The sequence below is a fragment of the Mustela nivalis genome (genome assembly GCF_964662115.1).
Source record: "Mustela nivalis genome assembly, contig: HAP1_SCAFFOLD_1742, whole genome shotgun sequence".
In the NCBI taxonomy this organism is placed as follows: domain Eukaryota; kingdom Metazoa; phylum Chordata; class Mammalia; order Carnivora; family Mustelidae; genus Mustela; species Mustela nivalis.
In genome coordinates this window covers 71,909-87,284 of record NW_028134922.1, presented here as the reverse complement: position 1 = coordinate 87,284, position 15,376 = coordinate 71,909, and the positions used below count along the sequence as shown (strand labels likewise).

Below are 15,376 nucleotides of genomic sequence, written 5' to 3'. Positions count from 1 at the left end.
TATAAAATGTGAAGGGAGGTCTATTTCAGGAGAAAGAACTGGTTCCTGCAACTCTCTTGCTTTTAAAAGGAAGCTTCTGGGAAGTTAGGGCCATGAACTTCAGACTTGAACAGAACTCTGCGGAGTTCCAGCTCTTTCATTAGTACTTATATAACTTTGGGCAAGTGACTTGGCCTCTGAGTATCCCATCCTTCACCAACATCATTGGTGCCAGGCAGGGTGTGAAGCACCAGGATACAGCAAGCAAGACAACAGGACAGAGGCAAATGGATTAGGGTTTTTGCAAAAAAGTAACTTTGCTAATTGGGGGTTAAAAATTTGCACAAATGTTTCCTGGTTATTTGTGAGTTTACACATAAACTGAGGCTAAGGTTGTTGAGGAAATGTGAGGGAAAAAAGAAACGTAGCAGGAGTGGTGAGAGTCTGGAGCAGCTTTTGTGAGAGTAGGAGAAGGGACTCAAGGGAGACAACACAAAGAATAGGGTTGGCTGGCTGCCCTATGAGGGCGTGACAGTGACCTGGAGTAGAGCCTGCCCTCCCGATGGTGGTGGATGGCGCCAGCTGGCTCCCAGAGCAGCAGTGGCCCTTGGTGTGGATTGCCCCAGCAGGATCACGGAGATCAGAGGCCGTGATGCAGTTGCGGGAAGGCTGGGGTTTGAAAAGGTTAAATGGTTCACTAAAGGTCACCCAGATTTTTACATAAGCATCCTGGCTCCAACTCCTGTGCTCTTTCCAGTCTGTACCTGCAGACTGGCTCTGTCCTTAATAAGGTTTCCTTTAGTCTCAAGTTTCTAGCTTGCTAAAGCCACTGGACCAGGGGATACTGAAAGTCCTTGAGTCCTCTAGAATGTTGTAATGGTAGATTTTGCTCCTGAGTCTGCTTCCCACCAGTTAGGTCACAAGTCCCCTTGGGCAAGTATTTCAAACTCCCTGGCTTGTTTTCTGTAATTAAGTTTCAGAAATTTGACTTCTAAAGTGCTGATTTTGGGAACCTGGGTGGCTCAGTGGGTTAAGCCTCTGCCTTTGGCTCAGGTCATGGTCTCAGGGTCCTGGGATAGAGTCCCACATCCAGCTCTCCACTCAGCAGGGAGCCTGTCCCTGCCTCTCCCTACTTGTGATCTCTCTCGATGTGTCAAATAAACAAACAAAATCTTAAAAAAAAAAAAAATAAAGTTCTGATTTTGTGAAAAGTCAGTTTGTGCTGTTTTTCTGAGTGTCCCCATTTACCAGGAGCGCTGATGGCTTCACAGCGCCTCCTACCTATGGAAAGTCTGTTCAGTTGTACCTTCAAGTTAAGCACTTGCACTAACACAAGTCAAGGGGTATATTTAAGTCTCCCCTCCCCCCATCACTTAAGTGATATTGTCAGTCATCCAACACCGCAATCAAACAGGGCAAAAACAAATTGTAAAAGGAAAAGATTGCACAGTTTAAGGAAGAAAATGCAATATAGAAAATGAAAATAAATGCATGAAGACTGAGCCAAAGAAATCCGAAGGCCACGACTGAGTTATATGGAGCAGCTAGCTGTCAGTAACAGACTCAGAGCTTTCCAGTTGAGTGGGTGTTAGCTCTCTGTCTTAGCGAACTGGAGAAAATTCCTTTACTGGCCATATACAAGATTCTTTGAATAGTGCTTTGAGAGCCACAGAGGTAGCCTATAACTCATTAGGAACTGAAAGATCAGAGAAGCCCGATTTAGAGCCAGTTTTCATCGGTGGGTGGGACCTTCTCCAATATCCTAGGCGAGGATGGATTTCCTTGAGGTAGGCAAAATAGGGAACGTTTGTTTTGTGGGGTTTTTTCTCTGGCAATAAGCGAATATATTTTTCATCACCACGCCTCCCGTACTTCTGTAGCCAAATATAAAATAGAGACCTTGAGTCCCAGCACGGTTCACCAGCCCAAAGACTTCAGTAGGTCCTTCCAACACCCCCAACCCCGCCCTGAGTTCCAGCTGGGGTCGAGCCTCTCCGGAGTCCTCCGGGAACCTGGACGAAGGGAAGCAACTCCGGGGGCCCGGGCTCCCTGTCCTCCAGGTCCTCCAGCTCGCGGGCGCGCGGGCCGGGGGTCCCGTGACCTGCGCGGGGCCGAGTGCGCCGCCTAAGCCGAGGACTTCCGCTTCCCCGCGCCGGCCCCGCGCTGCCAGCCCCCGGCCGCAGGGGAGCTCCGGGCCCCGGGGGCCGCCGCCCTTTGCGCTCCCCCGCGGGTGGGAGGGGCGGAGGGCCGGCCCGCGGCGGACGCGGGTGTTAAGCGGCTGCCCCGGCGGCGCAGCCAGAGCAGCACGCGCGGCCAACTGTCCTGGCGGTGAGCGCAGCACCACAACCGCCGCTCCGGGGGCGGCCGGAGGGAGCGGGGCGCGAGCGGGCCTATGCGGGGGGGCGGGGCAACCTTACCGGGCAGCCGGCGGGCTTCTGGGGTCCGCGGCCCGCGCGCCGTCCACGCGCCCAGGTCGTTAGGGGCGCCGAGGGCCGGGGCTCGCCGGACACTCCGGGGCTCCGCGGCCTCCTTTCCGTAGAGTCACCTGCCGGGAAGGGTGTCCTCTTTGCCCCGCGGAGTGTCATCAGGCCTCTGGGCACCGCGCCGCCCGTGCCCGGGCCCGAGTGGGGGCGGTTATGAATGGGAGACTCTTGCAGGTTGTTGGGCTGGAGTCCGAGGACGAGAAAGCGGGAAGCAGTCTCCCTCGCGGGTCCTGTGCCCCCGGGATCCGGAGCCTCGGAGCGCGATTGCCTGGCCGGCGTGTTAGCGGGCAGACGGGCCGGCATCGCAGCGCCTTGGGTCCGGCTCTAGTCCTGGGCGGAGGGCGGCCGGGCTCGCTTGAGCCTGTGCTGCAGTCTTCTCATGCTTGGTGTTGGGCGGTGGAGCAGGGGGCCTCAGAGCGTTCTCCCAGGCGAGAGACTAATTTCCCCCCAGAACAGAAGGCTGTGTGGCTGGCGATGTTGTTTCTCTCTCCTGGAGTCGGACCCACCTGTGCTTGCAGGAGAGGTAAAGGGGCGCGAAAAGGATTCAGCTTTTTAACTGGCTCAAGACTGAGTTTTAACGTTTGCTGACCAGTCTTGCCTCCCCCAAACCGAATGTATTTTTCCAGACTTCTTGAAGCCACCTTCTTAAACACACAATAATTTGAGTCAGTTGCTGAGTTAATCTGTTAGTTCACATCACTGTTTATTTAGTGTTTTAGCAATTCTATGAGTCTCTACTTGTGGGATTTGATGCGTTTAAGTTTGACTTACCAGAGGGGGTTAAATTCACAGCGATGACACATAGTAGGATCTGTGCCTTTCTTATAAACTAAGAAATGTTGGCACCCCAAGAATTCAACCGACAGAGAAGCCACATGGGTTAGGCCCTGTGTGACTCTCCCCGCTTGCCTTCAATTTTCCTTGAAAATGCAGGGTTCGGTGCTTGTTTTTTGCATTTCTTTTTGGTCAGGTTGGAATACTCTGGAATTAAGCATTGCTCGGTAGGCACAGACCCAAAAGGCAAGACTTGAGTCCTCTGACTACTTGTATGACCTTGGAAAAGCTTTTGCTTTGTGGCCTCAGTTTTCCATCTGGAAAAGGAAGAGATTGGATTAAGACCCTCATAGCCTTCTCTAGGTACAGGATGGCCACAACCTCGTCAACTGTAGTTACTGATACTGCCTCTCCTGTCCTATCAATACCGTAAAATGCATGTCTTGTCTGTTTCACTTAGTTGCTTTTTCAAGTCCAGTACTATGCTTTTGTGGTTGCTGGTTTTAAATTTTTTTTTTTTTTTTGCAAAGAAGGAAGATTCTTGGTGTCTGATCATTCACAACAGGCGTCAAGTGGTTAAAAAAGACTTCTTAGTGGATAAAATGATTTTCCGCTGTTGTTTAGGTCCACGTTGGCATTCATTAATAACTCAGCTGGCCCACCACCCTCCAAGAGGTGGCCTGGTGGGAGCACAAAGGTCTTTAGTGTGATGAATAAAAATTGTTCTTTGGTATTGACGGATAAGTCACTTATTTAGTTTGAAAACCACACAGAATAGGTTGCTGAATTGATTATCTTGATATTAGTGTTAATGAGCCACCTTTCCTTTTTAATAAAAATCTGTATTTTTATATTTTTAAAGCCAATTTCTCTGTTAGTTGATTTTTGTCTAACAAGAGGAGTAGACTCTAGTTTTGCCAAACTTTTTAAGCTCTAGCCCAAACATGCTGAAACATGCATGAAAATTTCATGGGGACATGGTGGGCGAGTAGAAGGCAGGCCAATTGCTAAGCTGCACTGATACCTTGACTGCCTTTTTCTTTCTTCCTTCCTTCCTTCCTTCCTTCCTTCCTTCCTTTTTTTTTTCTTTTCTTTCTTTTTTTTTTTTTTTTCAAAAGGGAGAACTGATCTCCCAGCTCTCAGAGGTTGAGGTCCCAGTAAGCAGGCAGCAGTTCTAGAGAAAGACTGCAGAGGCTTCACTGATGGTGAGCTCTGGTCTCCTTTCAGGGATATGAGACACCTGTCATAAGCTCTGGAGAGTTGCCTTCCACAGAGACCAGCAGAGGAGTGGGCCAACATGAAGTCCAGTCCTGCCATCCAAGCTGCCATTGACCTCACAGCGGGGGCTGCAGGTAATTCCAGGGGAAACCCATCCTCTAGTCTTGGAGTACCTGCTACAAGTGGGATCCAATGAAGGGGTGGTGAAAATACTGCTTTTGCAACTCCCAGAAGCAACATGCTTTCTCCTTGGAGGGAATCCATGTAATCGAAGAGTAATATCGTCTTCTAAGAACGGCAGAAGGTAGAGCAGTTCCCTTACAATAAAACTCTGAGTGTGGGTGCAGGGTGGGAATGTCCTCAGTTCACAGCTGGAAAACCTCACAGCTCAGAGTTGAAGTCCTTTGTCCATTGTCACACAGCTGGCATGTGCAGGTGACGTGGGATTTCACTCTAAGCCTGGCAGTCTTCAGAGCCCTTGTAGTCCAGAATCCTACTATGCCGTCTGTCCAGGGAAGTCCTACTTACTATCCTTATTGCTGCCAAGGAAAGAAAGGAGGACACTCTTTAGAAATGTCTTTGGTAACTGAGGCTGATTTTTGATGGTTTCTAAAGCCCTAAAAAGAAAAGAGAGGCCCTCAGATTTGCCAGAGAAGAGTGGTCTGGGCAGGGGTTGAGCCCCAGGGCAGACTATGGCCTCAAAAGGCACAGGTAAATACTCCTGGGCAGTGCTTGCAACACACAGGCCAGTCTTTAGAAATATCACCTTTACTCAGCCTGAGAGCAGTAATTGGAAGTCTGTGCGTGGTGACTTGGTTCTCTAGGTTCCTGTGTTATTTTAGCGCCAGAGGAGTGCTGGGATGCTCCTATTTCCCAGATGAAACCCCTGGTTTACCCTTGCCCCTTACACTGATTCCCTTTTTTAAGAAGAAAAAAATTTTTTTATTAACATATAATGCATTATCAGCCCCAGGGGTACAGGTCTGTGAATCGCCAGGTTCTTACACTGATTCTTATAAGGGCCTCAGCTCCTGGGAGTGGAGAGGCCAGAGGGGTGAGTTGCCTTTTCTCCTCTTATCCAGTGGGTCCTCCCGGGTCAACAGATCAGGTGCAGCCAAGGGCCACCCTGGTCATCCCATCATTCCCTTAACTGTGAAAAAGAAGTTACAGTTTAGAGAACAAAGTATTTTCTCCTGAACCAAAGGTCGATGGAGGTAGGCTAATTGAGAAAGGCTATAGACCGAGCATTACAGACTGATAAGAAGTACAGGCACCAGCTCCCGGTTTAGAGACCACAGGAGTGTCCTGGCACAGGAGGAGGGGAAACTAAGCGTGGCCTAGGTGTCCACTGGCTTCTTGCCTGCTGAAGGCCTTGGGTCAGTCCGTACCAGCTGCAGCTGGTAACCCATGGTCCAACCAATGGCCCCATTCACCACTCCCACCCCCATGCCAACCCCCAGGCCACATTAGGATGACCCTGACCATGGGAACAGTGGACCCATTTGCCTGCCTCTGGCACCCTCTTAACGGTCCTGCAAATGCTCTGGGCTCAGTTTTTGTCTCCACCTTAGGGTGGTATTTAACCACAGGAGAGATCCTTAGCTTTTGGAATTAAGTGTCTGTCAGTCTGCCAAAGACGTAGAATCTGATGTGATCGAATTTTCTTTTTCCTGGAAAGGCATTTCTGTGTGGACAGGTATTTGGGTGTGACTTATGTGCTTTATAGTAAATTTTAAAGATACAGATAGCAGTTGTATTGTTGGGAGTCTGGTGTGTAAGGCATTGGGGCATGTTTTTTTAAAATATTACCATGTTTTGGGCCCATCTACATATGGCCTTTAATTCTCCTGATAAGTAGTTGGGATTTCTTCCTGCCCTGGTCTCAGGGGGTCACCCGTCACTGATGTAGCATGGCCCTGCAGCATCTGACTTTGGGGGACAACAGGCTCCTTGGCAGGGGTCCGTGCCAGGTGGACCTGGCAGGTGAGGGGTGAGAGGTGAGGGACTCGTTGGCTGGCAGGGGAGGCTTGTGTTCGTGACCTGAGAACTTCTACTGGGAGGCGCTTGGCATGCAAACGGGAAGCCAGAGCCCCCTTTGGATGGGTGGCAGTCCCCCAGTGTGGAGCTAGGAGGGCCTGCAGAGACCTTTGGCTCTGATGCTCACTGTATAGTGTAAAGGACACCCTGAGAGGCCGAGTGTATTTGCCCATGATTGTGCAGCTAGATGGTGTCCAGAGACAGGGCTAGGACGTTGGTTCCTTGGTTCCTTGACTGGTGCTGTTGTTTGGGTCTTTGTTTTAAAACTCCATAATGGTGGCTCCGTTGCTCAGGGGTTAGAGCACTGGTCTCGTAAAACTCCATAATGGGCAATGGCCCTCCTGGGGGTGGAGGTTAATTAATCTCAAGCCTCTGCTGCCAGCTGTCTGGATTGGGACATTGGGCCATCGTGGACTGAGGTGATCTCGGTGTAGTATACACATGTTATTTTCCGTGTCCCTCCTTTTCTTTGAAATAGACTTCCCCTGTCCAGCAGGTTTTAGGTCCAGTTCATCTGCTATAAAATGCTGGGAAGCTGGCACTGCCTGTCTGCTAGTGTAGGAGAAATTCCAGAAATTCCAAGCAGCTAGAATGGGGGAGGATTTGAAGAAGATAGGTCACTGTATAATGTTGAAATGAGACAGTGTGGAGCTCAAAAGTTAAATTTCTTCATGAGGAATCTTGGTCTCCCTTTAAAATATGGTAGGTTTTTTTTCTTCTTTCTTTTTTAAAAAATTTTTTAAATACAGTAGTATTTTGACCACTATAACTCGCTCCCCGTTTTGACTTTGTTGCTGTATGCCTTAACTAGCCTAGCTTCTCAATGTGACCTAGACCATTGATGTTTATTCTCTCGTGCCAAAATTCATGATTCTCTTGGCCATCTGGATGTCTTCTTTGGAAAAATGTCTATTCAGGTTTTCTGCCCATTTTTAAATCACAATGTTGAGTTATTTGTTGTTATTGTTGTATTGTGGTGTTGACTTACAGAAGTTCCTTATATGTATTGAATATTAACCCCTGGTCAGATGCATCATCTGCAAATATCGTCTCCTGATGCATCATTTGGAAATATCCCCTCCCATTCAGTAGGTTGTCTTTTTGTTTTGTTGATGGTTTCATTCACTCTGCAGAAGAGTTTTATTTTAGTGTAGTCCCAATAGTTTGCTTTTTTTCCCCCTCACTTCAGGAGACCTATCTAGAAAACCGTTGCTAGGCCAGTGTCAGAAGTCTTACTGCCTATGTTTTCTTCAGTTTTATGGTTTAATGTTTGTGTTATGATCAGTTTTATGCAGTTTTATGGTTTCAGATCTCACATTTAGATCTTCAATCCATTTTGAGTTTATTTTTGTGGATGGTGGAAAAAAGTTTCATTCTTTTGAGTGTAGCTGTGCTGTTTTCCCAATACCATTTATAGAGGAGACTTTCTTTTCCATCATTGCATATGGCTGCTGCTTCTCTTGTGGAATAATTGACTCTATAAGTGTGGGTTTATTTCTGAAACTTTTTAGTTATTTGTTTTTAAAGATTTTATTTATTTATTTGACAGAGATCACAAGTAGGCAGAAAAGCAGGTAGAGAGAGAGGGAAACAGGCTCCCTGCTGAGCCGAGAGCCCGATGCGGGGCTTGATCCTGGGACCCTGGGATCATGACCTGAGCCAAAGGCAGAGGCTTAACCCACTGAGCCACCCAGGCATCCCTGAAAAATTTTTTTAAAAGATTTTATTTATTTGATAGAGAGAGAGAGAGAGAACACAAGCAGTGGGGAGTGGCAGGCAGAGGGAGAGTAGAGGCAGGCTCCTCACAGAACATAGGAAGCCTGATATGGGACTGGATCCCAGGATCCCGGGACCATAATCTGCAATCACCCAACAAACTGAGATACCCAGTGCCCAGTGTGAGTTTATTTCTGGGCCTCAATCCTGTTCTTTTGATTTATGTGTCTCTTTCTGTGGCAGTACTGTACTATTTTGATTACTACTGCTTCGTGGTGGTTTTTTTTGGGGGGGGGAGAAAGAAAAGGTTTAATATAAAGATTTAAGATTCACATCAATATAAATGATAAAGTTACCTTTCTCTTGATAAGAGCTCAACTTTTGCCTTTCTCGTTTTAACGTTTCTTGCCATATTTTTCCCTGTGTTTTTCTGTTACTTTCACCCCATCTCCTCCTGTCTATGATCGTATTGACGGATTCCCTCCATCTCCGCAGTAGTTTACACTCAATCTTTAGCAAAAGGCCAAGAGGTGATCCCCAGTAGTTTAGAAACTAGACTTGTACATAAGCTACAATGATTAAATTCATTTTAACACACTCTTTAACTTTACTAACATCTAGGTAGTATCCGTAACCTTCTTTTCCTATATTCCCCAAGAGCACTGTTAGCTGTTCATCTTCCTGAGTAGAAATGTGGCATTTTATTTTCCTGTTTTCCTTTTTTGATGTGGGAGAAAGATAATCTACATTTTGTGTATGTGTTTATAGTCACCCTAGATTGCTAAAGTATATCCTCCAGTGATTCTTTCAAAGAGGGTATGCAAGAAACAAACTGAATTCTTTCATATCCAAAAATGTCTTTGTTTTCCTTCAAAATAAAATGCCACTTTGGATGGATGTAGTATTCGAGGTTTACATGTTTTCCCCTGCAGAAATTTTATGTTACTGCCCCATTTCCTTCTAGCATCCAGAGTGTCCAGTAAGTCTGCTGTCAGTCTGATTCTTGTTCCTTTGTAGGTTCACGCTCCTCTTTCTGGAAGACTTTATGATTTTTTTTTTAACTTTTTATTTTTTATAAAGATATATTTTTATCCCCAGGGGTACAGGTCTGTGAATCACCAGGTTTACACACTTCACAGCACTCACCAAAGCACATACCCTCCCCAATGTCCATAATCCCACCCCCTTCTCCCAAACCCCCTCCCCCCAGCAACCCTCAGTTTGTTTTGTGAGATTAAGAGTCACTTATGGTTTGTCTCCCTCCCAATCCCATCTTGTTTCATTTATTCTTCTCCTACCCACTTAAGCCTCCATGTTGCATCACCACTTCCTCATATCAGGGAGATCATATGATAGTTGTCTTTCTCTGCTTGACTTATTTCGCTAAGCATGATACGCTCTAGTTCCATCCATGTTGTCGCAAATGGCAAGATTTCATTTCTTTTGATGGCTGCATAGTATTCCATTGTGTATATATACCACATCTTCTTGATCCATTCATCTGTGGATGGACATCTAGGTTCTTTCCATAGTTTGGCTACTGTGGACATTGCTGCTATAAACATTCGGGTGCACGTGCCCCTTTGGATCACTACATTTGTATCTTTAGGGTAAATACCCAATAGTGCAATTGCTGGGTCATAGGGCAGTTCTATTTTCAACATTTTGAGGAACCTCCATGCTGTTTTCCAGAGTGGCTGCACCAGCTTGCATTCCCACCAACAGTGTAGGAGGGTTCCCCTTTCTCCGCATCCTCGCCAGCATCTGTCATTTCCTGACTTGTTGATTTTAGCCATTCTGACTGGTGTGAGGTGATATCTCATTGTGGTTTTGATTTGTATTTCCCTGATGCCGAGTGATATGGAGCACTTTGTCATGTGTCTGTTGGCCCTCTGGATGTCTTCTTTGCAGAAATGTCTGTTCATGTCCTCTGCCCATTTCTTGATTGGATTATTTGTTCTTTGGGGGTTGAGTTTGCTAAGTTCTTTATAGATTCTGGACACTAGTCCTTTATCTGATATGTCGTTTGCAAATATCTTCTCCCATTCTGTCAGTTGTCTTTTGATTTTGTTAACTGTTTCCTTTGCTGTGCAAAAGCTTTTGATCTTGATGAAATCCCAATAGTTCATTTTTTCCCTTGCTTCCCTTGCCTTTTGCGTTGTTCCTAGGAAGATGTTGCTGCGGCAGAGGTCGAAGAGGTTGCTGCCTGTGTTCTCCTCAAGGATTTTGATGGATTCCTTTCGCACATTGAGGTCCTTCATCCATTTTGAGTCTATTTTTGTGTGTGGTGTAAGGAAATGGTCCAATTTCATTTTTCTGCATGTGGCTGTCCAATTTTCCCAGCACCATTTATTGAAGAGGCTGTCTTTTTTCCATTGGACATTCTTTCCTGCTTTGTCGAAGATGAGCTGACCATAGATTTGAGGGTCTATTTCTGGGCTCTCTATTCTGTTCCATTGATCTATGTGTCTGTTTTTGTGCCAGTACCATGCTGTCTTGATGATGACAGCTTTGTAATAGAGCTTGAAGTCCGGAATTGTGATGCCACCAACGTTGGCTTCTTTTTCAATATCCCTTTGGCTATTCGAGGTCTTTTCTGGTTCCATATAAATTTTAGCATTATTTGTTCCATTTCTTTGAAAAAGATGGATGGTACTTTGATAGGAATTGCATTAAATGTGTAGATTGCTTTAGGTAGCATAGACATTTTCACAATATTTATTCTTCCAATCCAGGAGCATGGAACATTTTTCCATTTCTTTGTGTCTTCCTCAATTTCTTTCATGAGTACTTTATAGTTTTCTGAGTATAGATTCTGTGTCTCTTTGGTTAGGTTTATTCCTAGGTATCTTATGGTTTTGTATGCAATTGTAAATGGGATTGACTCCTTAATATCTCTTTATTCTGTCTTGCTGTTGGTGTAGAGAAATGCAACTGATTTCTGTACATTGATTTTATATCCTGACACTTTACTGAATTCCTGTATAAGTTCTAGCAGTTTTGGAGTGGAGTCTTTTGGGTTTTCCACATATAGTATCATATCATCTGCGAAGAGTGATAATTTGACTTCTTCTTTGCTGATTTGGATGCCTTTAATTTCCTTTTGTTGTCTGATTGCTGAGGCTAGGACCTCTAGTACTATGTTGAATAGCAGTGGTGATAAAGGACATCCCTGCCGTGTTCCTGACCTTAGTGGAAAAGCTTTCAGTTTTTCTCCATTGAGAATGATATTTGCAGTGGGTTTTTCATAGATGGCTTTGATGATATTGAGGTATGTGCCCTCTATCCCTACACTTTGAGGAGTTTTGATCAGGAAGGGATGCTGTACTTTGTCAAATGCTTTTTCAGCATCTATTGAGAGTATCATATGGTTCTTGTTCTTTCTTTTATTGATGTGTTGTATCACATTGACTGATTTGCGGATGTTGAACCAACCTTGCAGCCCTGGAATAAATCCCACTTGGTCGTGGTGAATAATCTTTTTAATGTACTGTTGAATCCTATTGGCTAGTATTTTGTTGAGTATTTTCGCATCTGTGTTCATCAAGGATATCGGTCTATAGCTCTCTTTTTTGGTGGGATCCTTGTCTGGTTTTGGGATCAAGGTGATGCTGGCCTCATAAAATGAGTTTGGAAGTTTTCCTTCCATTTCTATTTTTTGGAACAGTTTCAGGAGAATAGGAATTAGTTCTTCTTTAAATGTTTGGTAGAATTCCCCCGGGAAGCCATCTGGCCCTGGGCTTTTGTTTGTTTGGAGATTTTTAATGACTGTTTCAATCTCCTTACTGGTTAAGGGTCTGTTCAGGCTTTCTATTTCTTCCTGGTTCAGTTGTGGTAGTTTATATGTTTCTAGGAATGCATCCATTTCTTCCAGATTGTCAAATTTATTGCCGTAGTGTTGCTCATAGTATGTTCTTATAATAGTTTGTATTTCTTTGGTGTTCGTTGTGATCTCTCCTCTTTCATTCATGATTTTATTTATTTGGGTCCTTTCTCTTTTCTTTTTGATAAGTTGGGCCAGGGGTTTATCAATTTTATTAATTCTTTCAAAGAACCAGCTCCTAGTTTCGTTGATTTGTTCTATTGTTTTTTTGGTTTCTATTTCATTGATTTCTGCTCTGATCTTTATGATTTCTCTTCTCCTGCTGGGCTTAGGGTTTCTTTCTTGTTCTCTCTCCAGCTCCTTTAGGTGTAGTGTTAGGTTGTGTACCTGAGACCTTTCTTGTTTCTTGAGAAGGGCTGTACTGCTATATATTTTCCTCTCAGGACTGCCTTTATTGTGTCCCACAGATTTTGAACCGTGGTATTTTCATTATCATTTGTTTCCATGATTTTTTTCAATTCTTCTTTAATTTCCCGGTTGACCCATTCATTCTTTAGAAGGATACTGTTTAGTCTCCATGTATTTGGGTTCTTTCCAAACTTCCTTTTGTGGTTGAGTTCTAGCTTTAGAGCATTGTGGTCTGAAAATATGCAGGGAATGATCCCAATCTTTTGATACCGGTTGAGTCCTGATTTAGGACCGAGGATGTGATCTATTCTGGAGAATGTTCCATGTGCACTAGAGAAGAATGTGTATTCTGTTGCTTTGGGATGAAATGTTCTGAATATATCTGTGATGTCCATCTGGTCCAGTGTGTCGTTTAAGGCCTTTATTTCCTTGCTGATCTTTTGCTTGGATGACCTGTCCATTTCAGTGAGGGGAGTGTTAAAGTCCCCTACTATTATTGTATTGTTGTTGATGTGTTTCTTTGATTTTGTTATTAATTGGTTTATATAGTTGGCTGCTCCCACGTTGGGGGCATAGATATTTAAAATTGTTAAATCTTCTTGTTGGACAGACCCTTTGAGTATGATATAGTGTCCTTCCTCATCTCTTATTATAGTTTTTGGCTTAAAATCTAATTGATCTGGTATAAGGATTGCCACTCCTGCTTTCTTCTGATGTCCATTAGCATGGTAAATTCTTTTCCACCCCCTCACTTTAAATCTGGAGGTGTCTTCGGTCTTAAAATGAGTTTCTTGGAGGCAACATATAGATGGGTTTTGTTTTTTTATCCATTCTGATACCCTGTGTCTTTTGACAGGGGCATTTAGCCCATTCACATTCAGGGTAACTATTGAGAGATATGAATTTAGTGCCATTGTATTGCCTGTAAGGTGACTGTTTCTGTATATGGTCTCTGTTCCTTTCTGATCTACCACTTGTAGGCTCTCTCTTTGCTTAGAGGACCCCTTTCAATATTTCCTGTAGAGCTGGTTTGGTATTTGCAAATTCTTTCAGTTGTTGTTTGTCCTGGAAGCTTTTAATCTCTCCTTCTATTTTCAATGATAGCCTAGCTGGATATAGTATTCTGGGCTGCATGTTTTTCTCGTTTAGTGCTCTAAAAATATCATGCCAGCTCTTTCTGGCCTGCCAGGTCTCTGTGGATAAGTCAGCTGCCAATCTAATATTTTTACCATTGTATGTTACAGACTTCTTTTCCCGGGCTGCTTTCAGGATTTTCTCTTTGTCACTGAGACTTGTAAATTTTACTATTAGGTGACGGGGTGTGGGCCTATTCTTATTGATTTTGAGGGGCGTTCTCTGAACCTCCTGAATTTTGATGCTCGTTCCCTTTGCCATATTGGGGAAATTCTCCCCAATAATTCTCTCCAGTATACCTTCTGCTCCCCTCTCTCTTTCTTCTTCTTCTGGAATCCCAATTATTCTAATGTTGTTTCGTCTTATGGTGTCACTTAATTCTCGAATTCTCCCCTCGTGGTCCAGTAGCTGTTTGTCCCTCTTTTGCTCAGCTTCTTTATTCTCTGTCATTTGGTCTTCTATATCACTAATTCTTTCTTCTGCCTCATTTATCCTAGCAGTGAGAGCCTCCATTTTTGATTGCACCTCATTAATAGCTTTTTTGATTTCAACTTGGTTAGATTTTAGTTCTTTTATTTCTCCAGAAAGGGCTTTTATATCTCTCGAGAGGGTTTCTCTAATATCTTCCATGCCTTTTTCGAGCCCGGCTAGAACCTTGAGAATTGTCATTCTGAACTCTAGATCTGACATATTACCAATGTCTGTATTGATTAGGTCCCTAGCCTTCGGTACTGCCTCTTGTTCTTTTTTTTGCGTTGAATTTTTACGTCTTGTCATTTTGGCCAGATAAGAGTAAATGAAGGGGCAATTAAAATACTAAAAGGGTGGCGACAACCCCAGGAAAATATGCTTTAACCAAATTAGAAGAGATCCAAAATTGTGAGTAGGGATAAAGGGGATAAAAAGAGGTTCAAAAAGAAAGAAAGAAAAAAAAAAAAGAAAAAAGAAAAGAAAAAAAAAAGAAAAGAAAAAAAAATTTTTAAAAAAAGAAAACACCTGAGAAAAATGTAAAAAAGAAAAAATATATATATTAGATAAACTAGTAAAAAATCTTTAAAAAAGAAAAAGGTAACAGTTAAAAAAAAAAAATTTTACCCGAAGGCGAGAAGAAAAAGAAAGAAAAAAAAAATGAAAAAGAAAAAATTAAATTAACTGCAAGACTAAAAAAAAATCACAGGAAAAAAGCCATGAGTTCCGTGCTTGGCTTTCTCCTCCTCTGGAATTCTGCTGCTCTCCTTGGTATTGAAACCGCACTCCTTGGTAGGTGAACTTGGTCTCGGCTGGATTTCTTGTTGATCTTCTGGAGAGGGGCCTGGTGTAGTGATTATCAAGTGTCTTTGCCCCAGGCGGAATTATACCTCCCTTACCCGGGGCCGGGGTGAGTAATCCGCTCGGGTTTGCTTTCAGGAGCTTTTGTTCCCTGAGCGCTTTCAGTAGAGTTCCGGAGGACGGGAACACAAATGGCGGTCTCCTGGTCTCCGGCCCAGAGGAGCCGAGAGCCCAGGGCCCCACTCCTCAGTGCGCCCTCAGAGAACAGCGCCCAGTTACTCCCGTCTGCCTGACCTCCGGCCGCGCTCCGAGCTCACCAAGCCTGCGATCGGTTCAAGGTAACACCAAGCTGTGAGCTTACTGTCGGCTCCGTCTCTGCAGTTGGCTTTCCCGTTCCAATACCCGCAAGCTCTGCGACACTTAGACACCCCCGATCCTTCTGTGACCCTGTGGGACCTGAGGCCACGCTGACCCTGCGTGGGCTTCGCCCCTGTTTAGCCTCTGGAGCGATGTCCCTCAGCGGAACAGACTTTTA

The 15,376-nt window shown here is 44.5% G+C and overlaps 1 protein-coding gene across 10 annotated transcripts in view; it reads left to right on the top strand.

Moving 5' to 3' along the window:
• Positions 1-2,215: 2,215 nt before the first annotated feature.
• Positions 2,216-15,376, top strand: part of LOC309858020 (mitochondrial ornithine transporter 1-like) — a 30,018-nt gene continuing 16,857 nt past the window's right edge. For 8 of the 10 annotated variants that reach the window (XR_014308011.1, XR_014308012.1, XR_014308013.1 and 5 more), the window contains exons 1-2: positions 2,216-2,307; positions 4,464-4,588. The gene's annotated coding sequence lies outside the window, so the exon portion shown is untranslated. Of the gene's footprint in view, positions 2,308-4,463; positions 4,759-15,376 lie in introns of those variants that run through there. The other 2 variants (XM_082750699.1, XM_082750702.1) reach the window with 2 other exon arrangements.